Source organism: Aquila chrysaetos, chromosome 7, assembly GCF_900496995.4.
Source record: "Aquila chrysaetos chrysaetos chromosome 7, bAquChr1.4, whole genome shotgun sequence".
NCBI lineage: Eukaryota > Metazoa > Chordata > Aves > Accipitriformes > Accipitridae > Aquila > Aquila chrysaetos.
This window is the reverse complement of record NC_044010.1, coordinates 42,125,036-42,151,631: the sequence shown is the minus strand read 5'-3', so window position 1 is coordinate 42,151,631 and position 26,596 is coordinate 42,125,036. Positions and strand designations below refer to the sequence as shown.

The 26,596-nt window shown below is 41.9% G+C and overlaps 1 long non-coding RNA gene across 1 annotated transcript; it reads left to right on the top strand.

The window, feature by feature from the left end:
- Positions 1–225: 225 nt before the first annotated feature.
- LOC115343622 lies at positions 226–5,787 on the top strand. Its single transcript, XR_003924207.1, has 2 exons — positions 226–455; positions 778–5,787. It is a non-coding gene; the product is annotated as an uncharacterized LOC115343622 (long non-coding RNA).
- Positions 5,788–26,596: the final 20,809 nt, after the last annotated feature.

Below are 26,596 nucleotides of genomic sequence, written 5' to 3'. Positions count from 1 at the left end.
CGGCCGGGGCTCGCGCCTGCACGCTCAGCGCGGGGCGTTAGAGGCCGCCGGGCGCGCGGCGGGGGGAGGGGCCCGGCCTGCGCCGACCAGGCTCCGACATGGCGCGGCCCGCGCGCCGGGGGCTGCCCCCGCCCTCGCGAGACTTGGGCGGCGGAGGCGGGAGGGGCGGAGGGGGGAGGGGGAGGTTCGAACGCGCGCCGTAACGGACGGCGGCGGGCGCGAGGCGGGGCGGGGCGGGGCGGGGCCGTTGGGTCTGTGAGGAGGCGGCGGCGGCGCCCGGGTGTGGGATCCGCCGGTATTCCTGGCCTTCACGCCGCGATTTTTTTTTTTTTTTTTTTTTCCTCAGGTCGTTTAAATAAAGGTTTCCCGGAGCCGGTTTTGGGGCTCGCTGGAGGTCGGCCGGCCCGTGTCCCGGCGTTATCGCGCAGGAACGGGGTCGGCGGAGGGGAGGAGAGGTGTGAGTGGGGGGGACGGCCGGGGAGAGGGAGCTGGACTGCCCGGCGGGCACCCGGGGCTGGGAGCGGGGCGGTCGGCGGGTGGGAGGTAGCATCCCCTTGACAGAACCCTCCTTCCGAGCGCGGCCGGGCCCTAACCGAAACTTTGGGGCGTTGTTTTTTTCTGAATATTGACAGGAACGATAAGGTGTGTGGACACGTTCTTGCTCGCGCAGCAGGCGATAGCTGTGAGCAGAAAAATGCCTGTGTGCTGCGGTGCTACCCTCGGGTCTCCTCATCCTGTGCCATTCCGAGTAATGTTTTTGTGTCCCTCTGCTCGCAGGACAGACTTCGGGCAGTTGCGATGATACAGGCTGATCCAGCATGGACTTTTCATTGACATCAACCGAGGCTGAAATCTTCCTGTTGAGGCAGAGCCTTGCAGATGGTTTAGTGGGTGTACATGGATTTTTCATCCACAGACTGGGCCGTAGTTTGAGGTTACGTTCTTCTGTTTGTGTGCCAGTGTAAGCTGGTCTAAAGCGTCTCCTCCCAAATGATAAAGACCATGATTTGTGTTTCTTGGGGTTTTTTTTATGTTCCAATATTTTTCTCTGTTCAGCTAGCACCTCTCTTAGGTAGACCTTTTTTTTTTTTCTTCTTCTTCTTGCTTATCGCTGTTTGTCAGAGTCACAGAAACACCATTGCACTGAAATTAATTGGAGCAGATGCAGAGTTCCTGTAACCACCTTCTGTCTCTCTCTGGTAGGGAAGTGGGAAGTGCAGGGTGAAGGGGTGAAAGGAGGGGACATGTATCTTGTGTTGCCATTACTGATTCTCCATGTCATCTTCTGTATGCGGAGGCCTTGGCTGCTGTATCAGAGGCTACGTGAAGTTAATTAAGGGATTCCTGTATTCTAATTCCTACATCGGAAACAAGCCAAGCCTGAGTAGCATTTCTGCAGAGGCAAGATGCAAACCCAGAAGTAAACAGGATCTTGGTGCAACAATACTGTTATCTAACAGAGACTGATTCTTATCCTGTGATTGGAATTAATACCAAGGTGCTAAAGTGCTCATTCCTCAACAAAAATCCATAATTCCCAAATATAAATGCGTGCTTTTGGACCAGTGAATAGTTCCAGTAGCTCTATCTAGTCTCTCACTTTCTTAAAATGTAAGAAACAGCCCTTTGTTAGCTGTTGACTCTTATGCACATGTCCCGGCTAGCCAGCGTAGCGTCATGCAAGTAAGCGCCATGGCTCCATTTCAGTTCAGCAGCAACCAGTCCTTTATTTTTGTTTGAAAATGATGCTTTTCCTCTGCAGCCCTCTGCAATGAACTGTAATGGAAGACTATCATCTAGCAATTGCTTGATTTATCTGCACCCGTCCCATTTTCAAAGCAGGAGTGTTCCAACAGAAATTTGCAGAGACTTCGTATTTTTCATCTGCCCTTAGCTAGTCATAGATTTGAGAGCAGGATTGTGCTACTGGCAAATTAATCAGTCTTGAAACTTCACAATTAATCATAGCAGAGCCAGTGCTCTGCTCAAGAATTGAGGAGAAAAATCCTTATGGGTATTAGGTGCCTGATTACCCCAGAAATCAAAGATTGTATATGTTTTAGCTTCACTGAACACATCTCTGAAAGGAGTTCATTTTATTGCTGATCTAGTTCTTCTGTCTCCTCTTATCCATATGACAACTACAACAATTGATTATATGGAAAAGTAATATTAAGAAAGTATTTAATGTATTTTTAGCTGCTTCTAATGGGATTTAGCAGCTGGAAACAAGGAGAGCTGGCACTGAGTAATCAGGGCAGTTCTTAGACAGCTGTGTGAGAACCAGTGCATCAGACAGGGCTCTGAAGTATGTTACCCTTTTTTCCTGCATTTTAAAAAATGCAATACATGCAATGAAAATTTGAAAACCAGATCTCAATACTTGCAGCTCAGACAGTAACTCAAAGTAGAATGGAATTCATTGTTAAATCCAGTTCTGTAATAACTTCTAGATGAAAATGCCCCTGGGTTTTGTGTGACTTTTTAAAAATGTAATGCTTATGGCAGTTATTACTACCCATCTTTGAAAGGCCTCAGGTTGGGATTTAAATTCCACGCTATGTTCATTTTTAAACAGAACAAAAATGTAGTTATTTCTGCTCCCCTTTTCTCTTTATGAACAGCAATCTAAGAGACCCATTTTCCTATTTTGGAAGAAAGCAATTTTCTGCATGTTTGTGCCTAAGAATTGCAGCCAGAAGAGTATCTTGACAAAAATGACCTTCTAGTATTCCATATGTTTTCTGTCTGAATAGTTCCTGTACTGAGTTAGTTCCATTTAGAAATCAAAAGCACAATTTTTCAATGTAAGCACTGTGAACTGAGTCTTGAATCTAAAAAGTCAAACTGAGTTCTTTCTCTCTGTTACAGTGTGGTCAGTAATGTGTGTTTTGTCACTGAAATTTGCTTAATGGTTTTATTTGATGGTGCGTGAAGTAGAATACAGTATGAATCCATTTGTCATAGTTACAAAAAGAAGTAACATTTTTTTGTCTTTTTGTACTTGAAGTAATTGACATCATTATACAAAGCCAGGAATGTGTGTCTAGAGTAAGGAGGCACCATTTTTTCATATCGTTTTCCATATGGAAGGAAATTATCTTGGGATGAAGTCTAAGCAGAGTAATCTGTAGGCCTCTGGTAATGCCTTGTGTTAGCATCAGATCCTGCTGACTCCTGTGATAGTTTACTTGTGTACAAGAAGTTGCAGACTTCAGGGTCTAAGCAGAGTTATTTAGGTGGAAGCCTGTAGAACTAGAGCTCACAGTGAAGGATATCCTTTGTATAACAATTTTAATTCTGCCTACAGAATTAAATAGAAACTTGTCATCCTGATATGTCAGTTAAAACTTCTCAAACCATCTAGCTATTCTTTAATAAATCCTGTGTTTATGAAACCACCTTACTTCTCTCTCTTTCCTTACATTTTAAGGAATGTATCCTTGTCCTTTCCTCATTTTAAGGTGAATTCTATGCCCTAAAAACAATTTCTAGAGCACAATTCATCTACTAAATTTCAAATGTAGCCAAAACTTTTTGGATCTATGCATCACCCTTTGTACTTTTCCTTTTGCAGCAGAGCTGTTTTGACTCTACTACATATCCTGGTTATTTTTCCGTTTCACATTGCTGTCAGCCACGTGACACTGAGACAACAGTATAAAGTATTTATTGTTTTAACAGATCATGGATCAAGAAGTTGAGTTCAGAATGAAGATATCTTGAAACTTAAGAGTAAATACAGCAATACTGAAATTGAGAAGTCAAAATAAACCTCTGAGAAAATGGAAAAGATTCCTGAGAGCACTCAAAAAATGTTACTACTTTGTCTTAAGATGTAATCTTTTCTGCCTTATGAAATGCAGATCTAAGCAACGGTCAGTTGTTACACCCTCTGAAGGGCTACCTAACACAGTTTGGGGAATGTGTTGGTGTATGTGTAAATGTGCATGTATGTCAGGTAAATGAGAAAGCGTTATCCCTCACTATTATCTTTTCCATGTCTCGTGTTCTCCACTTCAGACATACAACACTACGATCACATCTGTGTATATACCAGGACATTTTCAAGGCGTGCCTTTGTATTCTCAAGTTCTGTGAGTGAGTCTAGCAAGCAGGGACAGAACTCTGCTGCTGTTTAGGGAATGGTTTTTTGACACAGAGTACGACACAGACACTGGGGAGAGCAGTAGAGCTAGGGCCAGTGTGCACCTTTTAGTTGGCTTTCACCCTCCTCGAAGAAAAGCTGTAGAGAAGTCCCCATTTTTCTCTTTGAAATTTTCATAATTAAGTTTGCTGCTTTACAGATTTCTAGCCTGTGACTTGGAAGAACTAGATTCTACAGAAATACACATTCTCCATAAGCATGCTTAAGAACTTATGAAAAATTTCAAGTGTTCCTTTGCAGAGTCTTCTTAACTGCTGCAGTCCTGGCATAGACATTGTCACTAGAGTTACTTGGTGCTGAAAGACTGATGAATCAAATCAGTAGTAACATATAAAGTGTCATGGCATAAGTCTTCTCTGAGTGTTTGAATGGGATATATAGTGTGAGAGAAGTGAAGAGACATGCTTGCATGTATGCCTTTACAAGCATGCGTTTTCATTGTTAGGGTTCAAAGGTTTTAATAATACAATTCAAAGAGGATTTGCGATTTTTATTTTTTTTTCCTAAAGTGACATGAAGACTGTATTTATCTTTTGGCTGATCTATATAATTGATTCCTTTGGGAGTATTTTTCATTGCAATTAACTTTGGTGCTCTGGCCGATTCCAGTTTCTAAATACCTAGAGTTTCCCTGTGGCAACAGGAATTTAAATGAATGATGTCATTTGGTCCTTCTGTGCCAGTGCTATTGTGTAGGACTACTGTATTCTGTAAAATTAGCTGTCCTTTTTTATCTTAGGTGTGGCTGTACTTCCGCAGTGGACACAATGACTGTGGTGTAAGTCCGTTTTACCGTTTACAACCTGCATGTGTTACATAGATATACCTAGATTGTTGAGTATGTGATTTGCAAAGTTGCTGGTAAAGGATTTTGAAATTCTTAGGGATAAAAGAGATACATTTGTAAATTATCACGACAGAAGATCGCATGTGCTTTTCTTAACTTAGGATTATTTGGTGGTTTGCAGTTCATTCAAGATGACAGTAAAATTTTTGCCACGATTCCTGTAATCGGATCTAGTAGTATCAGGGCGGTATTTCCAGTTCCCAGATTTTTCACTGAGGTGTGACATTTGAAAGGGAGATAGTACTTTTGAATTGTACTGATTGCTTGTCTAAACTCGTCATCACATACTGTCAGTGGCCCAGTCATTGCTCAGTGCCAGCTTATCCTGTGAACAGGAATATGGGCAGATAGCAGATTACCACATCACATCAGATAAGGTTGCTAGTAAGAGCAGTCAGAATGATTGGGTCAGAAAAACCCAATCTGTAGAAATGAAATACCTGTACTTATGGGAATGCGTAAGAGTTCGTTGCAACATACAGAAAGCACTACTCGCTGAAGATCAAATGTTTCTTACATTTTTTCTTGCTTTCCTACTCGTATCTGTTGGGCAAGAGAAACGTAAAGGGTGTTAGAGCTGTGTGGTTTGTTCCGGAGGGGAGGAGCAGTGTGTTTTGACTGTGATGCAAATACTTCCTTTTGCTATCTGTTGCTATATTGCTGGAAAGACACATAAGTATAATAGAAAATGATTTTCAAACCATGCTCTGTAATACTACAGAATGTTGGAACAGTGCTGCAGGATACGAATAAAACCCAAATATTTACATGATGTTTGGGAGATTTCCTACTCATTAACTGAAATACAATATATCTCATTCTGTGATTGTTTTGATTGTATTTTACAGCCCTCTATGGAATGTTTAGTTTCAGCCCTACTGAAATATTTTGGGGCAGCAGTAAGACTACTTTAGTAGGGCATAAGATCTATGGAAAACACTGTTAGCATTCAATCTATTGAGCTAGCACTTACAGTATCTTTACTCAGTAAATGATGGGGCATAACCAAACCAAGTTTAATCTAGCTAGCAGGCAATTTAACAGTCATAAAAACATAGCACTGTCGGTTTTAGTGAGGGTTCACAAACTTTATATGTGTATACATGTATATATACGCAGGGTTGTCTGCAGGTTTGTGCAGTCAGTGATGAAGTGTGTGCTGCTGGGTCTGTATTACTCCTGTTGCTGTTTCTAGCTAGATAAAAGTTAATGTGAGCGTGCCCAACTACAGCACAACCAACTCTTGTTGTAGAGACATCTGCACAGAGGCTGCAGTGGTGTCATAGTACATAGAGTGGGTTAGTAGCCAGAGATTAACGTAATTTATGACCTGCATGTGTTGCTAGGTAGTTAATGGAGGATTTTGTCTCAAGTCACTGGACAAAGCATTTAACTTCCTGGACCTTGAAAAGGAAGCTTTAAGGTAGACCCCCATAATTAAATAGTTAAAAATGTCTTGATCCTTGATTTCCAGTTTATGATTATCTTGCTAGTACTGCATAACACCTTACAGCTGGAGTAGTTCTGTAAGTCAGCAGCACCACTTGTAGAGGAAAGGTGGGGTTCTTGAAGAACACTGGTAGTTCAGGGAGAGTGAGGCCAAGACATTTTTTAAACCACAGCTTGTGCTGCAACACTTTATTGAAATAGTTCCCTCAATTCCCGAGAAGCTAACACTTTACTCTGAAGACATCTGTGACTGCGTTCCCGGTTCCAATCTCCCACCTCAGGACAATAATCAGTAAAGTACTAAACTCCCAGCAGCCTGTGACATCTGTGAATATTGTAAAGGTCTAATGATAATCTAAGGTCAGAGCAGAGCACGAGACAATGTTGGTGGTTCTCAAGGACTGTGCGCAATATGACTTCAGTGCTTGTAATACCATGTCCTTCTGCAGCCTTGGCACTACGGACTGTTGTATGCAGCAACGAGATTTTGCAGAGTCACTTACAAATGTGTCTCATGTAGAGCTGAGGGTACATAGCTTCTGTTTGTCAAAGTCATACCAGGTCATACGTGGTGTTTGAGTTGTTAGTCAGCTTGCTTGCTGAGTTGCCTTAGTTTCCAAGCGGGACTTCTTTCATTGTCATCTAGCTGAAAAGCATTGTCCCTTCTTTCTACCTGATGCTGTGGTCAATAGTAGCAGGTGCGTCCAGCAGTTCCAGTGAGGTTTACCCCAATTGAAGTGAAATGTGAAGACAGCTGATGCAAAAAAAATCTTCACTTCTCCTTAGATTTGTCTCTCTGCTGAAGTCCTTTTGCTAGGTGCCACATATTCCTTGGTAATAACTTCAAAGCAACTAATTAATCAAGCCACACAGCATCAAGTATCTATGATTCTGTTGTGATCCACAGACCACTGGTTGTTTGGGAAAAGCTAGTTACAGGACCTAATACAAAGCATATGAAAACTGGAAAAAAACACTGCTGTCACCAGGCAGAATTAGATGAATGCTGAATAAGACCATCTGTAGGAAATTCCAAATGGTCTATGGAAAAGTCTTTTCACTGAGACACTCGTAATAAAGATTCAACACCTTCCGCTCTCTTTAAAACTAAACAGTCCTCAAATTTAGTCCACCATTTTTCTCCTTAATAAAAAGAAGTAGATCCTCTGAAGATGAGGAGGAACTTATTGCTGCTGGTTTTATATGGAAGACTTAAATTTTATAGAATTGGGCAACTATTTTAAAATGCATAGCTTAGATGCATTTGTTCTGTACTATTCAAGGCTGTCCCAGTCCAGCCTTGTGTATTTTTCTCTAGACAGGTTAGCAGAGCACAGAAAGGAGTTCTGTTTAACCTTCTGTCAGGTACTGCAGGAATAAGAACAAGCAAAAGAAAGGAAAGAGAACTGTAGCAATTAAAAAACCATAAAGTTGGACCAAGCAAAATATAGAGTGGCTTCCTTCAGGCCAGTAGTTTGAAAAGCTAGGCAAAGTTCACAGAGGGGAAGGAAAAAGAAAAAGAAAAAAAAAAACGTAAATGCTGAGTATTAGAGAGACAGAACTCAGGGAACTAATGCCTTTTAAATAACCCTTTAATCTGACGTGCAGCTTTCTACCGGAAAAATGGAATGTATTTTCCTTTGTGTCAAAGTCTGTGCCAACGCGATAGTAAACACAGTGAATGCAAGTTAAAAAGAATGAAAATTTTCATTATTACATTGAAATTAATGGAAAAGAGAAAGTGAATACTCCATATTTCAGAGAAATAGTATCAGGGAACTAGGTGAAACAGTAAACAAATTAGGGTAAATATTCCACTTGTCATTAATGGTAGTGTCATTATGAAGAATCATATTTTTCAGCCTCTCCCTAGCATTGTTTTCTTTACACACACTTTCAATTATATGTAAAGTGAGGTAGCTACATACAGATAGCTGTGTATTTTTAATTTACGTTGCCACAAGGGAGCCACGAACTCCTTTATTGCAATAAAACACAAAAGCATGTTCTTGACATGGATTACGTTTTTCACATTAGACAGTGGCTGATGGCACTACTATTGAAGACTGTGCTTTAAATGGTCTGCAGGTATGGAAAGTTACTTTTTTGTCTACCTTCTCCCCAAGAAAATGTTTTGTTTCAGAGTCTACATATGCCTTTGAAAAGGTACTTTCAGCAGTGTAATAGCTGGAATGATGTTATTCGTCCTTGGAAACGAGGACCCCACTCCAAAACTTGTCACCCAAAGTTATCAGGCTATATTGCGTCTGGTTTCAAGTGAAAACCATTCAGTTTTACAGTAATTAGAAAGTACACTGAAGTTTAAAGAAATAGCTGCTTTTTAAAATTACTTTTCAAACCTCACTTACAGAGGGTCTGCTACTTGTTAACATTCAAGTCAAGGCAAAATTATTTGCGCTTACTTTGGCACAGAAGCTAATCCTTATGCATCGTTTGCATGGGAAGGCAGCCAGAGTCAAAGCATAGACAAAACTCCACTAGTATCCCCGGAGTGGAGGATTCGTAGGACTCCTGGCTCTGCGCCTTTCTTAGCAACGCCATAAATCTTCTGGGACCCATCAGCATAGGGGAGGCTGAGGCTGATTTTTACCGCTTCTATTTCCTATCTCATTGCAGTCTTTCAGCCAGAAGATGTGTGTGCCAAGGTGTACATAGAGGCAGTTGGTATAGTTCCAGGAGCGAGTTTGTGCTATTGAATTCTGTCAGCCCTGCAGCTTCACTCAGACAAAAAAGTTACTGAAGTCAATAAGTTTGCAAGGACTTGCAAAAGCTGTGTGATTTGTTGTTTGGTTTGGTTTTGTTTAAGGTCGAGGCAGATTTTAGGACAACAATCAAATGGGACCAGCACTGATTATTTTTCAAGTAACTATAGAAAATATATATAGTGTACAGAAATTAGCTCTTAAACCCATCCCAGCTGGTTTTGTTTTTATATTTTTAAGGAGCACACTTAAACCTAACATAGCTGGAAGATTTCCCCTGACTTGGTGTACATAGGCTCAGACCCTTAATATAGAAGAAGAGAATCAAGAGGAAGACATACTCAGCTGAAAGAGAATTAAACATGCATATCTTTCTTCCTATAGGTAAATTATGGGTTTTTTCTGGGATTTTTCTTCCATGAGTTATGACAATGTGCAAATTTTCATTGCTGTATGGTTTTTAGTTGTTAATGACAGGATCCCCAGACATCAGAGAAACCCATACTGTCAATTTATATTTCCATTTCAGTCCTCTCAGTTGTCAGTGTAAGCTGAGAGTCTTATCTAGATTTTACTTTGGCAGGCTAATAACCCTGAAACCAAGTGACCACCCAGAATCTCTTACAAGAGCAGTACACTCGTTAAAGATTGTTAATAGACCAAAACAGCAGTTGCTTTCCGGGTCAAGGTTACCAGAGGCTAAATTGTTTGAAGTTTGATTTAATGTAGCCTAAGAACAGGAAAAGTCTATAATTAGGTGTGTTTAGATCACTGTCCTTTTGCTATCATGCATGCAGTATGATAACCTGGAGTCCTAACTGAAATGAAGGCTTTGTCAGCTCAGTTTAGGTAAGTGCTTACAGGGTGAGCTTTGTTATTAAAATTGAAATGGTAGTTCCAGTCTAATGTCTTCTTATATATATAACTTTCTTCAAACTCTTGGTTTTTGCCTGAATTATGTCTTCATCTGTCTCATCTCTGACTATTTATGTCTTCTATGTTACGCTACTGCCATGGTATAGAAATCCCCACTCCTGTACAAACTGTTGTTCCTGTGCAGTTCTTGCTGATATCTGCGAGGCCTTAGCATCTCACTAAGTTTTGTTAGATCCCAACTCCATTTGTTCTGCAACTATTTGTAAGACAAATGTAATGGTTTATTGACATCTGCCAGTGGTGGAAGTGTCCCTACACTGAAATGTGGTTGCATGTAAGGACTTACTACCTTGCACCACGTCTCATAATTTGCAACAGTGAAGAGCAGGGTCTAAGTGTGTGTAGGGGACAGTCTGGGCTGGAATAGTAGCATTTCAGAGACATTTAATACTGGCAAAAAAACCTATGCAGGAGGTTTTTTCTTTAAGTAGTGTGAAAAGTACCTGCCTCAGTTACACCTCTGCATCTTCAGTGACACCAGAGCATTCGTAATATGTGTTGTCAAGTCCTGAATTTGGCGTAGAAATTGTGAGGCAGTTTAAATTTTTTCTCACATGTGATTTTGCCAGTACAGTTAAAATGTACTTACATTGAGACATTTGCTCTCCAAGATACAAACCACCTTTGTTTTGCTCTCCAAGTTTTCATTTAAGACAGTTTAGCTCATATGCTGTGATTGCTTCCTAACAATAAACAGTAGAAATGTAGTTCCTGACAGATCTCCTATTCGTTCATCCTCCCCAAAGTATTTTAAGTAGATAATTAACACTGGGTAATTAGAAGCATCTTCAGTCTGTGTAATTGCACAGACTATAATTTTTCATAGTAATGTGATTCATTTTATCTAAAGTTGTTCAACACATATCTTTGTAACAATTTAATCTGCATGCCTAGTTGGTACTGCCTTCCCTCAGTTGCCTTTGTTTTGTGGGATGCTCGATTAGTCACAAGGCTAAACAGACAGATTCAGGCACATTCACAGCTTTATTTGAGTACCCTTTCCTCACCGAAATCCTTTCTAGGATTTTTTTTTTTCTGTATAGGACTTCTTTTTCTTTATAAGACATTTTTTCTTACACACTATCGTGAGGGTCTAAACCCTCAGCAGCAGCACAGCCCTCAATTTATAGATAGCACACCAAAAGGGAGCAATTCCATGGTCATTAATTCCTAGGAAAAGGAAGCAAGCGTCCATGAAGACGGAGGGATCTGTTAGCCATGTGTATCTTTTTCCACAGCTTTACAGAAAGCACAGAATATTGACACTTCTGTTCTCCCCATCGTGGGCTTCTGTACGTTCTCGGAAAAAAACCTGCCTCTCACTACCATAGTAAGCCGTTGTGGTTTTATTACTGGGGTGCTGCATGAGTCTAAATCAGAGCGCAGGTTTTGGCTCAGCAGAATTGACCTGTAAGTAATGAGCAGGCACTGTAGTCTACTGTGTTACATGGAAAAAAATGCAGTTTGATAATTTTCATTAAAAAAAAAAAAAGTTTTGTAAGCAAGCTGTTTAGAAATCAGCACCCATTTTCTAATAAAATTGTAAGGTGAACACAGACAAAAAGTAGTTCATACGTTAACATATTTACATTGTTGCTGTCTTAATGTTTTAACAGAAATATTCTTAGTAAGAACATATTTCCAAAGTGAACGTCAGCTTGGTTAACAATTCTAATTCAAGTCATGTAGAACGATGGGCCATATTCTGTATTTAGCCTGGCATGTGGCTCCAGCAGAGAATAAGGTGGGCAAAAGTAATTTCATGCTGTCTCTGTGCTGTCTGCATTCTGGGCTTGATTGGGTCTGCTTGCTTCAGGCCACAAAGCTCAAGGGTTTAAAGTCATAACTGTATAAAATTCAGGGTCCATGTAAGAAAAAATGAAACTCAGCAGAGCTTGGTACAAATGTAAAATGCTTTTGTGATGGGGTCAAAAATCACTTTTGGTTATATTTTTGATAACTCATTGAGGTGAAGTATGTTGCCCAGAAGAGGAGAAAAGGCCATTCATGCGTGGGAAAACAAAAGTGTTTCAGGCATGACTCTCCAAAAATGTCTTATACTCTGTGCCAGCTCCTGGCATGTGAGATGATTCCCCATGCCTTTGATACTCACAGATCATTTCAGTAAACCTTATTCTTCCTGGCTTTACTCAATTTTTCTGTGTTAGGATAGACCATAGTAGATAAACGTGCCATTTCTTTGTCCAGTAGTCATTTTCTCTCTGTTGTAGGAAATTTGTGAGTTTGGTTTTCTCTTCTGTTAGATTGTGTAGTGAAGCAATTGTATCCTTCTTAAATATCACAATTACATCTTTTCTAAGTTCCTCTGTCACAGTACTTCCCACACACATGTGTTTCTTTCTGTGTTCTTTCTAATGCACCATATCTGAATGACCAAAAACTTGAAGTATCAGTCAAGGAGGTGTTGAGGAGGATTGAGAGAAACAGTAGCCAAGAAATTAGCCAGGCTTCCAGTGAAAAGGAAGAGGCTGAAATACCAGCCTACAATCTATTGTGAGAGAGACAGACACCTCTCTTGGAGATTTTAAATGTTTGTAGGGAGGAAAGGTTGTTTTTTGTTTATTTATCATCTTCCAAGAGTCTCTTGGCAACTAGATTCCCTTCTTTTGCTTTCTAACAGCTTACGACTATTCTGACAAAGAGAAAGACTGGAGACGTAATTAAAAATAAAAGATAAGGTTCTTTTTTATAGTGCATTTCGTCCACAAGGAAGGGGTCATGGACTGTAAGCCCTAAGGTTGCCTATGATGAGTTTTACAGTAAATTTGTGGCATGGACAAGAAGCAGGATCAGTACATGGTTTCTTTGGCTTTCTCTTCCTTTTGGGAAGGGATGTGTGAAATTCTTAGCTGATAGAGCTCCAACAAAAGGGGAGCACCATTAGCAAAAAGATAGATGTAAATAGCTGAGAAGTGCATTTTCCCAACCCAGGTTGTGCAGCTTTGCTAAATCGGAGGGCTGGGTATGTATGAGGTCTATGATATAGAGAGGAACTTTTTTTACTGTCAAGTGCTGCTAATACTTCTGATAGAGTCCAAAAACAAATTCAGAACATGTTTTGGTGCAACATCACCCCCACCAAAATAAACCAAACTCCCAACACAACACATCTGAATGGCATTGTGACTTGCACATGCATGGCTGTCAACAGGTTTGAGTCAAATTTCCTTCTCAGTTACCCAGCTGAACTTAGAGATTCATCGCCACTTTGGTATACACACTTCTGGACCTTTCCCTGCCAGCAGCCTCTCCTAGTACCAGAAGTGTGATTGCCGCTTGCTGTCGGGAAACTTTAGGTTGTGGATGTGTGGTAGTTTTTAGTGACTGAATCTGCAGTGATCAGCTGACTCTGATTCTTTCATTGATACCGCAGTGCACCGTGCATGGCATCACATCCACATGACAAATTTGGAACAGAGCTGGCTTCCCTGCTATCATTAACTTTGGTTCATCACGATGCTTCAGCGAACTGCCAAGCTTTCCAGTAGTAATGTGATAAATATAACCAACTGAAGTAACAACACGAGTGTAAGCAGCAACTTTATCTTGCCGTTTCAACTTTACACTTGGGAAAAGGAATGACTGTTCTGAACAACTATCGCAGCAGTTGCTGATATTAGCCTGAGCTGTTGAAGTTGACAAGGTTTCCAAAGGAGACTTACAACGTCCCAGTGGATTCACATTTTATATACGTCAGCTTGTAAATGATTGGAACTTCCTTTTGGCATTACAAGGGATCAGCAGTAAAGAAGCTACATAAGCTAAATTCTCTTTTGCTGTAATTGATGCAATAGATTTTTCAGACGATCTGGCCCAAAGTACGCATTTAATCCTTTCAATGCTATGGTTTTTTATTTATATTAGTGAAACAGCTTTCTCTGGTTTGCCCTGGATTTATATTTATATAAATATACAAAGGATACAGACAGAATCAGGTTCTGGAAGGTGACCATCAAAGAACTTAGTGGTTCAGAACAAGGGCTAAATACTTCTCTCATCTACATTGTAAATCCAAAGTAATATCGACAAGTCAAAATAATATAGTTTGACAGGAAAATGTGATACCTAATATGGAATGTGTATAGCCTTCAGCACCCACTGTGGTAAATCTCTGCTAGCAAACAGTCCACCTGTATTGATGAGACACTAAAGTAAAAAATTGATGCAGTATGCTGGGAGCTGGGGGAAACAACCAAAAAACCCTAGCTCTAACAGAATAATATGGGAAACACACCTGCTAAGCAAAGGCAAGTGACCCAGGGTAGATTCCAGGATATCCTGCCATTGTACCCTTGAGCAACTCTACTGACTTCACTAGTGTAACTAAGAGCAAACTATGTCCACTATGTCTTTAAGAGACCAGCAGCCTCAGGACAGCAAATTAGCCTTAATGTGTGTTAGTAGTACATTTGCAGACTGTATGTCAAATGAATCTGACTTTTTAACATACTTCTTCTGAGAGTGCAGTTGCAGATAGTATTGGTGTATCTGTGCTTCTCATTATTCATTCAAGGGTGACACCTTCTATGTTATGCTTGCTACCATTGTGCATTAATCTACTTTGCAGTTTTATGTCAAATACCTTTTTGAAATCCAAGTAGATTATGTCCTTTAATCACTTTGCCCAGTCCGTGTTCCTTGTGATCTCATCTCTTATTAATATCTTTAGGATCTTGCCTACCACCAAGGTCAAACTGGTCTACAATTTCCTAGCTCCACCCCGGGCCTTTTTAAAGAGGGTTATGTTTGTGTAACTGTGATCCTTCAGTAGCTGCCTCCTTTTCAGAAGGCTATGAAGAATCTTTCACCTGGTTTGTATGGTTTTGAATTCTAAAGTTTTCTAGAAATCCTGAAAATGCTGCTTTGTTTTAGTTGCTCTAGTTTGCCGCAGTGTGTTACACTCCACATCTGGACTCCTCGCTGCTAGGATTTTTCCATGTCTGGTGTCATCTCATCTTCTTCCTACATAGAAAGTAGCTCACTTCATTTTTCATTTATCTCCTGATAGCGTAGGGTTTCTAATCTTAAATCAAAGCCTTCATCTCTTTTTTTACTTTTGTGAAGATAGTGAATCTTTTGCCATTGACGTATGGGCAGCATAAAGGATTGCTTGGGCTGTACAAATATTCTTGATCAGATTCTACTTTCACGTGTTGAAATCCAAAATAATTCCTAGGAAAGCAGTAAAAACTTTTGCCAGTCCACTGAGATCGGAATCATACCTATGTCTGGTCCTCATTGTATCCTGCCTTCTCTGTATATACCTGTCAGGTTAGAAAGAAGTTCCTTAGTGGCAGGACCATTTTATTTGGAACCTTGAACACCTCCAAGCATAAGCAAAATTAAAGAGAAATAACAGCACGGTAAAGAACAATATACAGATTACAGGCTAAAGTTGATCGTGATGAAGAAAAGTCATCAGACAAATAATGTTTTAGTATATTCTGTAGGTATATACTTAGTCCAGATCGAAGTAATTATGTTTGCATGGGTGAAAATGAACTGTAGAAAGGTAATTAAATATATAGCATCCTCAGCAGTGGCTTCAACAGAAATGCAAATAAGCAAAAAGGTGTATCAGCATCAAGGACCATACCTGTCATAATTAGAACTGATGCCTTTGGTTAGGCTTGACTACAATTATGAGACAGAAAGAAATTTTGACTTCATAGTGTCAAGCGTATGTGTGACATGAGAGTAAACAGATGTCACTGGAAATTCTAGTTAGGAGTCTTTCAAGAGAACTGAAAGTACATTAAAAATGGGAATTTTTCCCTCTTGCCATTTAAAACTTTTCTACCCTGATAATTTACGTCAGTGGTATGACTAGATATATTTTTACTTGGTTTTGATTTGAATTCTCTATCTGAGAGAGATTGCCAATGCATTTTGTGTGCAAAGCAGTGCAGATAAGGGCATAGAACATGCCACTTACATGGTGTCAGCATTCTCAGCATGTAACATAGCTTCAAGGGCATGTCACAAATTAAGATCATGTTTAACATACTGTTGTCTTTGCTGATGCTTATGAAATTTGCCACTAGTGTTACAGCTTTTTTTTTTTGTTTTTAGAGCCCAGCCTCTTCATGAGGGAGTATACATACATGACTTGGTCAGGGGTACAGCATAATGGGCTTTTGAAAAACTGGGGGGGTTTTGGGCAGGAGTGGGTGCCTCCAGTGGATCAACACTCAGTGCATGGCTGGTGTCACAGGCAGGAGTTTGACTTCTGCACGCACGTGATCGTTTTGGAGGAGCAAGGACTTCAAAGCCAGAGCAGGATCCATCTGACAACGTGGAAAGAGTGTCTTCAGCAGGCTTCAAACCTAGCGAGGACAGCTTGAAACTGTGTAAGCTGGGGAAGGTTTATCATAACCTATAGAGAAGTGAAGGCACAGGTCTAAGAGGCGGCTTGTAACTCGCCAAACAAAGATTGAGAGAAGCAGCTTGAGGGAAGCATGAACAATGGTGAGAGACAAAACTTGGTAAAGATAAGAGGGGCGAAGGCCCTGCGAGCCTTTCCGAGGAATGTCTCAAACACTGGCAAGTACCCTGAACTGAATAATGCAGGCCTGGTACTCAATGAACCGATAAGGCTGACGCTCTACCCACGTGAGAGGAATAGCGAAGGATGCGGCTGCGGGAGGAAGCCCTGTGGAGAAGGGACGGTTCTGCCCTGGTGCAACTTCTGAAGCTTATTAACTCTCTGTTTTCGGGGCCATCGTGTCCGATGAATGATCTTTGCCTCGTTATCTGCAAAATGCATCTTAAAGTTGACACCCCTGCATACACTAATGAAGATTACGGAGATCACGCTAAACATACGTGACTACATCACTCCTTTCTCAACCCAAATCATGCTATCATCTGGGGCAAGGGGGGAGAACCTGAAACGAAGCTCCCACCGTAGGAGGAGGGTGGGTCGTACTGATACGGTGAACATAGAGGGTGAAAATAGGTGCCATGAAAAGAGAAGGAGGAAAGGGAAGGTGTCTGGAATTCCACAGAAGAGCGCTCTTACAAACTAGAAACGCTCCGTTGGCTGGACCAACGCTGGAAGCAGGGCCGGTGATCCCTTCATCTCTCTCTCTCCCCCATTCTGTTTCTCTTTTCTCTTAGAGATGTTAAGTAATGCAAGGCGTACCTTAACCGCTTGCCACAATTTGTTATATACCTAACCAACTATCGGAAAACCTAGTTTAGGACATCTAATCACTGTGGGAATCTCATAAATGTTTGTATACGGACCTGGAGAGTGGTCTCACCTTAGTCCACGCTGCTGGGGATTTGCGAATCCGAGTCACTCACCCTCCTCTTCTGAGTGGGTGGTGACAACAGGGAGCAGTGGGGAAGGGACAGCACCACGGGGAGGGTCTGGTACTTCTCCGTGAACGCAGCGTGACGGGCTCCATTTCCAGTGCCTGTACGCAAACGCATGCTGCAGGGGAAACAACAAGGAGAAATTGGAAGTCTCTGCACAGTTGCAGAGCTGTGCGTTTGTTGGGACCTACGTGGTGAGATAGTTTATACGGCTGGAGTGCTGCAGAGGTGGGGATAGGCTCTTCAGTAAAGACAAGCCGGGAGGGCAGTGAGGAAGGCTTGTGCTCTGAGCAAATGGGTGGCGGGGTGATGAGCCAGTTGAGAGCTTGTGGATAATGATCAGAGGATGTTTTCGCCGTGAGGGTGGTCAAACGCTGGAAGAAGTTTGACCAGAGGGGTGCTGGGGTCCCCATCCCAGGAGGTACTCAAAACTCCACTGGGCACAACAACCTTTCGGGACATGCTTCAAGCAGGAGCTTGGACCAGATGAGCTCCAGAGAGCCTGTCCAGTGTAAGTTATTCTATGATTAAGTGGACAGCAAACATACAGTGTTTAACTTCATGGTACGCCTATGTTTAAATGGATTTCAGAGAGCTCACACGCTTACTTAAGCTGAAGTATGAGCGAGAAGTGTGCCAAAGCTGAAACCTAAACCCCCTTATCTATTTTGTATTTCCTGTTAAATAAAAGAGTAGCTATAATTTTTTGTCTTTCCTTTGCACAAATACAGGTGACCACCTTAGAGAAAGGGCATAAATAGTAATATTCGCTTGGGAAGCAGAAAGAGGCGGGTAAATTCTGCACCTTGCTGAAGCACAAAAATGAAGACAAGGAATTCCTGGAGCTGTTGTAGTATCGCATCCAGCAGAGGGCAGGAGAAACTGCAGAACAGGCTGCGGACACCGGTTTGGTACTTTTCACTTCGTACTAAGGAAAACCTACAAAAGAAAGGCAGCAGCCTGGATTTTACAAGCATGTCTAGACAGAACAGGTGAAAGCCAGATGAATGCCTAATTTTAATAATTAAGTGGTGTAGCACAACCCTCAGCACAACAATTTTCAGCAAAGCGGTGTAACACACATTACCTGTTGGTCAGTACAGGTATTCTGAATATCATAGTCAGAGCATTAGCAGGGAGGATATGAGGCTATGTTAATATAATGCTAATTATGGCAAAGAATATGGTTATTCATTATAATGACAGTGAACAAAATATTGTGGTAGGAAGAAAAACAGACTGTTCAGGAAATTGATGTTTGGAAGTATGGAATTTTGGATGAACGCTTTCAAATAACAAGGAGAAAATTATTTTGCAGTTTGCAACAGGGGTATAGAGGTTTCTATTGATATTTTATTCAAATAACACCTCATTGAAAATACAAGGATTATTCCCTAATTTAAAACGATATAGGCATATCCAACGCTAATGCATTTTCAGAAATTGCATGCACAATAATAAGGGAATGACACTCAGAAACAATAAGAAGCTAGAATTAACATGGGATACAGAGGAGATTGTCAGCATAACGATGTCTGTAAATGGCTACTGAGTCATATGGAAGGAGTGAAATTAGTGGCAACAGTTTTTATCTGTAGATGACACCTTGAATTAAGTTAGGAGCAGAAAGTGAGTATAGATAAATGATGCATTTTTCTTGCTACTATCAGAGTCATTAACAGTATTTTGAAGTGCCTGATACAATTGTCAGGATGTAAATAAATCCATTAAGGTTACTCTGAAATAAACTCTAGAAGTATTTCTGTGAGTAAAATTTTGTTACCGTGCCTAAGAAGGACTCTTGCAGAGAGGGGTGTTAAAGGGATAGAAATGGGAATAGAGTCCACCTGCTATACCTCTGTGGACTTGCACAGTAATTTGAACAGCTATTTTATCCAGTTGTAGGAAATTCATGCAAATTCTCCCCCAAATCTCATCTGCTTTGCCATCTGAAGAGTTTACAGTTTATCATACGTACAGGCAGAGTCCTGGTAATGACACAGAAGCCTGTTCAAGCAGCTCTAAAGACATGGAAACCAGTCCGTTGAAATCATTCAAGCAGCCTACTCTTCACTTCTTCCCTCAAGCAAAACCACAAATCAGAGCTCAAGGAGAAAAAAGCAACAGACCCTTCTTCTGAGATGAAAAAAGTCAGTTTGCAGAGGCTTTCCAGTCCAGACTGTTTCAGGAGTATACAGCTCACTCGTGCCTTAGCTGACCTTACTTCTTTTGAATACCACATCCATCATCATAAATCCCAAATGCTCTTTGTGTAGGATCAGGCAGGTGAATTCACCCTTCCATCGAAGGCAGCGCCACAGTGATCTCCCAAACTAAGAAAAATGCTGAGTATTGTGACAAGAGGCAAGGATTAGGTGAAAAAAACACTAAGGCATCCCAGCTGTAGGGTTTCTGAATTGTGCTTTTTCTTTGGATTTTTTTTTAAATATATATTAAGAAAGTGTAACGCCTGGGGTGGAGACAGAAGTGAACTGCACCTAAATCCAATTTAGCAGAAACAGGGTTTCCACAAGAAATGCTATTCATTCTTCCAGAAGTTGTCCAGATCCTCTGAATTGAGAAGGAGGGGGATTGCTGTGTGCAGGATTTTGCTTCTGGTGAAAGACAGGAGGTGGCGGTTCACTGTTTCTTCTGATTGCTGAGTTCAGTGAGAACTAGTTGACAAGTGACCTTGTTACTCATAAAAGCAAGATCCAGTTCGAAGATGCTGCCAATAAACAGGTAATTCAGTTTGGCTGAAATCTTGTCGCCTCACACAGTGGTACATCACACTGCTTTGAATATTCATTTCCTTCATTTTCAGCCCTGAGTAAATGAATACATCAGTTTTCACTCTGCAATTTACATAATTACCTTTGTCATTTGCATAAGATTTAGGCAGATAAAAGAATTGAAGAGAGGAGAGGGATTTTTTTTTTCTTAAGTAAAAAAGTAAAACTGTGATTTTGGTAAAAGAAAACAACAAACGTCCTTTGTCACACTTGAGGGCAGCTGGTACAGCACTTGTCACTGGATGCTTGCAAGCAGACTTAGCAAGCAGGACGTCTTCAGTTTTGTCACAAGTGGCAGAAATGGGAGGCTGTAGAATTATATTTTCCCGTGAAGACAGAGAACACAAATTAATCCGAAGCTGATTATGGTTTAGTTTTTTCTCATGAGGGGTCTGAAAGGTAAACAGAAAGCAGGCTTGGGGAGGAAGCATTTGCTCCATAATTACAGATGACGAGACTCGAGTGGTAGATATTGGTAAAGCATCTGTTTGACAAATGTTTTACCTCAGACTAGCGCCTTTTGCATCAGATGCTGATTTTGCATACTTCTAGGTCCATCTAAAACAAATTTTGCATAATTTTAGCTATTACTATTATTAAAACCAAAATAGCTATACTAGGTAGCCTCCAGTGTGTATACTGTTACAAATGAATAATGGTGATTAGATTAGCATAAACAATTGTCTCATGGAAGAATATTGCTAATTCAGCGCAGCTAAACTAATATGAATTTCCTGTATTGAAAAAAAGCCTTTGAGAAAGTTCAAGGAGGTCCCTGAGGCAGCAGTATTTTCAATCCTTTTATAGTCCCTCTCAGGGACTACTATTTTACTGCCAATCCTCACTCAGTGTTTTGCCTGAATTTCCTCAACTTACCATGAAACCTGTTGGCTTCACTGACCCAAGTACTCCCGGCAAAGAATCCAATATGCAATTTGCTTTATCCAGGTCTTAGTCATAATAAAGCTGGTTGTGAAACGGTGAACATTTATGCTGCCCCTCTCTTAGCATCTTTCATCAAAATCGTCTGATGGGTCCGTAGTCGGACACGCACAGAACGCTAAACCTCCGGTCATCGATGATGCTGACACAGGCAGCAGAAGGCAAAGAAGAATGGGGAAAGGGATGAAACAGAAAACTAAAGGAAGGAAGTGAGAATGAAGCAGAGGAATGGCTGCTGCGGTGAGTTCGTTTTGGTTAATGAGGGTGAGTATTTTTACCAAAAGCAATAGGCCCATATCGTACGTCAGAGCTTGTGAATTTGTTAACTTTCCTTTCTAGCCCTTAAAACTTAAAATTAAATATATTCTGAATCCAGTATGTAACCAATGGTTTCCTATCAGTGCCTCATCACGTTTCCATATTTTCTCGGAGGTCCCAAGGCTTTGTTTCTGAGGAAGCTTGTCAGTTACTTTTAAATAAATTTGTAAAACACAGAGTACTTCATAGGACAAAAGTCAGTAGGGGTTAGGAAAATGTGTACCAGGGGTTTTAATTTCTTCATGGCTAAATGAACAGTAATGTCAGGACAGTTCAGATCATTCAGAGGCTAAAAGTGCAAAATAAAAGGAGTCATCACTTCAGGGGTGTCACGGTTTAACCCCAGCCAGCAGCTTGGCCCCACGCAGCCGCTCGCTCGCTCCCCCCCGGTGGCATGGGGGAGAGAATCAGAAGGGTAAAAGTGAGAAAACTCGCGGGTTGAGATAAAGACAGTTAACTAAGTAAAGCAAAAGCCACGCAGGCAAGCAAAGCAAACCCGGGAATGCATTCCCCACTTCCCACGGGCAGGCAGGTGTTCGGCCATCTCCAGGACAGCAGGGCTCCAGCACGCCGAACGGGGACTTGGGAAGACAAACGCCATCGCTCCCAACGTCCCCCCTTCTTCTTCTTCCCCAGCTTTATGTGCCGAGCACGACGTCCCATGGTCTGGGATATCCCTCGGGTCAGTCGGGGTCAGCTGTCCCGGCTGTGTCCCCCCAACTCCTTGTGCCCCCCCAGCCTCCGCGCTGGTGGGGTGGGCTGAGGAGCAGAAAAGCCCTTGGCGCTGGGTAAGCACTGCTCAGCAGTAACCGAAACATCCCTCGGTTATCAACACTGTTTTCAGCAGTGTTTTCAACACTGTTTTTGGATTTCACAAATCCAAAACATAGCCCCATACCAGCTGCTATGAAGAAAATTAACTCTATCCCAGCCAAGACCAGCACAAGGTGGAAGGGTTTTTAGTCATGCAACAGGTACACAGGTACAAAGACTATGACAGTCTTTTGTCTCAGGTTCTCAGGAAAAGCAATTTAAGAGGGAATACTGCTCATGACAAAAGTGGGCAGGTTAGTTCTTTTTTTCTGTAGTAATCTGTTCTCTGCTTCCAACATAGGCAAATATCGTCGTTGATCCTGTAGTTCTGAGTTCACTGTGCAAGGTAATACCAGCAAGTTAACCCACGAGACTCACAGGCATGGGTTATCCAGCTTTTTATAAATTCTCCAACTGAAAAGTTTTCTGGAGGTGTTCTTCTATGAAATTGCATTGTCTCCCTCTAGTGACTGCTTCTGTCTCTTATCTCAAGTTTAACATGAAATTTTCAGGGATTGGGCATCTTTTACGTTTTGTATTGCAGTCAGACCCAAAGCCTGAATTTGCACGGGTGCATCAGTATATTGGCACATCAGAGACAATCATTTAGCCTGTGATAATCAGACATTTTGTTTAAAAATGCAAGTTTAGCACATAATTATGCTTTTTTATTTCTTAACAAATAGCAATTTTGATGCAATTGAAGATAAGTATACCATATATATTTCAATGTGGACTGAACTAAGTTAAGTAAACGGCTGTGAATTACATCACTGCTAGCTGAGATTCACAGTTGAGAAAGTTTTGTTTAGTAGATTGTAGGATAGAAAGCGGAATCGTTCGGAAAAATAATCTTCCACTCTGGTGCTCAGTCTGGCAATATCAAAACCAATATAATATAAAGTGTAGGTCATATGCAACCTTAAGAATGCAACCACTAATGCACCACAGTTTTGATTTTTGCAGATGTAATCACTTTCTTTCTGTAAGGTAAATGAGCATGCTCGTGATTCAAACAGGTGAAAACAGGAAAGCAGAGCACGGCTTTGACGGCGATAGACACGGTGGAGCTTTGTTCCAAAGACAGGAGAGAGCACTTTCTGCGTCAGGGCTAAATTTAGACATTGGAAATACTGAGGTAAAGGCTTGGTTGTTCGCTAGTGTCCACCATGGTAGTTGCTATGTATGTATTCAGTTAACGGGAAGTTAGTGGAAAGTACGCTGTTCGCACTGATTTGGGGCTTGACCTGATATGGAATCAGTGTGCAGGTTGCTCTTAAAATCACAGTAAAGGCAGACTAATGACATGGTGTTTGCTTGGCTTACGTGGACATAACCGTATGAGAGCGAGGAATCGTGGATGAAAATGAGGAAATGAAAGGCGAGCAGTCCCTCGGGCATGCTCCTGTGTTAAAAAGACAGCTCTGAGGATGCTCCAGCCTTGCAGCAGCAGTCGGGGCGGAGGAGAAGGCACACAGCTGTAACCTCAAGAGCATGGTGGAGGCTGTGTTGGTAACACCCTGTGCATTTCCCCATTTTTAACCTGTGCTCAGCACTCAAAACCTCTGTAGCTCTGACGAGCAGAAGCGATGTGCGGTGTTCAGGAGCTGACCTTTTTGAGTTCAGGTGTGTGCGAAAACAAACTAGAAAATGAAGAAGAAAGCAGGAAGCGCCGGGTTATCCAGTCACGTATTGTTGTGATCTCTGCTGAGAGATTACTTCAGTGTATTGGAAAAAGGAGAAAAGTAAATGTCAGATCTTGGGAAAGAATATCCTCGCCCTACCTTTAGAAAGTTCATTTTAGTGAAAGGAGTCATGAGCTGAAAGGCATTAGAGCCGGTGGATAGTCCCGTTGCCTGAGGTCTCATTGACCACGTCCTCCTCTCAGGTGCCGTGGCTGCAGTGACTATCAGCGCTGGTTCAGATGACTGCCTTAGCTCCTTTTGTAGCTTTTATATGACATTTAAAGAAACCATTTGTATTTGTGCTAATTATTTTGCAATACGTGTCGATAGAGCAATGCAGCGTCACCATACATCATCCTTCTGCCACGTAAGTGCTTCTGACAGGACGTCTTCAAAACTGCAAATTAAGAAAAAAACCTTAATATGGGGCAGCATTTTTTCTGCAAGCTTCTGATTTGTGTACGTTAGCAGTTGAAGCTAAACACAACTTACCTTTCTAGCGTATATCCAAAACTGAGCGTTTAGAGGCGGAGTAGTACTTTTGAACCAGTTTGTGATCTCATTTGTGGAAATTCAGTTCTATAAAATGTCTGACTAAATTAACAGGGATTAAGGCTGAGGCAAGTTGCTACACGGACTCTGGGCTGTAGGATAAGTGTGTTTGGCCATGTCTGCTGAACCCCGTATCACGGGTGGAGGTCCAGGCGGGGTGCCCTCTAATTCTTTCCCCGGCCACGCATCTGTGTGTTTGTTTTTCAAGTTCCCCTGTGCAAGCGAACCAACTGTGAAGAGCAAGAAACAATAATAATAATTTGCCCTCTCGGAGCAGTTTCACGCGGAAAGTACTTTGCCAAAAAGTAGCATTGCCACGGTTTTGCCGATGAGAAACCAGCTAGGGCAGAGACAGGCCAGTGAGAGCACGGGACGGGTTTCCTGAGCCAAACGAGACAATCACTCTCCAGTCCTAGCGCATTGTGTCTGTTTTTCCTGTGAAAAGATGCTGGCAATGCCTTTTGTGCTACACAGGGTCTGACGTGCGCCTCTGAAAAGCTTCACGTTGGCTCATCTATAATTTAAGGAGTCTCTTGACAGAAGCCAGAGCGCCGGACTCTGAAAAGCTACGTAGGCCGGCGCTGTCCGGCTGCCTCGTCCTGCTGCACCACATCGGTATGCTGCATCGGCTTCTGGAGCAAGAATTTTTCCTTTTATCGGGAATCATACAAGAAGTTGCAGAGTTCGTTCCATTTTCGCTGATGCCTTGAGGCTCAATTTGGAGGTCTGAGCTGTAGCACAGTTTCCCACCAACTAAACCAGCATACGAGGCGAGGCCTAATCCCTCTGCAAGCATTTATACAGCCTATGCATTCCCCAGCCTCTCTTCTGTGTTACTTTTCCTGTCAGGTTTAAATGCTGTTTCTGACTCTATGTAGAAAATAGTTTCTCTCCGAAAAAAGAAAATCTGGTAGTTGCAGCACCAGATTGAGACTCAGGAGTCCCCAGTTATGGGGTGGCAAGTGCCACTGGGCACACTGGGTGATCGTGGATGTGCTACTTCACCTCCCTGTGCTGCCACTTCTCCTTTTGTGGAAAAAGGGGACGATGATACCGACCTTAGTTATGAAGTACTTCGATCTGGCAGTGTTAAATGCTATAAAAGACTGTGACATTATTAATTTAAGGAAGAAAGCATTTTACCTAGGCATACCAAGGCCTTAAGCTTCGCTGTGTCCTTTAATTTGCAGCTGGCAACCTGAATGGCTGATCCAGGCTCTTTGGAGCTCATAGTTAATTACGAGGCAGATTAGGGGTTCTGCTGAGGCAGGTTGTCGCTTCCGATACAGAGATTTAATTCTGCATAGGCCAACCTCAGTCTTTACTAGCACAAGAATCTTCCTCATGTTTGGCGAGAAATTAAAATCCTTAAACTTTTCTCTGTAATAATCACCCTATCAGAATAATAGTGGCTTTTCCTTTCCTAATAGCACCTCCACCGATGATTAATACTTTGTCTCCCAGTGCGCGTCTGTTCAGCTAGAACGGGAATCATGAAGTTGGTTCCCAGCATCCCATTTCAATATCCCATTTCAGAATACCAGCCTCAAAAGCACATGTGATGCTTTTCAGCTCCCACCCATCTGCAGAGAATCCAGGTTGCCCCGTTTGCCAGCAGGTCTGATTTAAAGAAGTGCTTGTCCAAAACTGACCCAAGAGGGCACCTTGCCAAAACAGGGACAAATCGGATTTCGGAGGTAGAGGTGATGGTGACGGCAATAAGCAAAATTGCTCAACATTTTCAAGCACCCTTCTTTCACTCTCAGTTGGGCGCTTTGTCCCTGTCTTTTCCCCGGCTTTCTGTAGGTCTGGGTCCTCATCACTTGCGTTTCCAAAGAGCGGTCTTTGCTCTCGCCTTAATCCCCAAGTGGTGGCAGAGGCACCGAGGGGAGGACCAGCGCTGGAGCTGTTCTCGGTCTCTCCAACTTTGGGTAGCCAGAGGAAGCAACCGAGCGGTAAAATGCCTTAGTCCCTGTCGCTTGGTGGGAAAACGCGATCAGTTCTTCACTAAGGACGCTGAGTATGTAAGC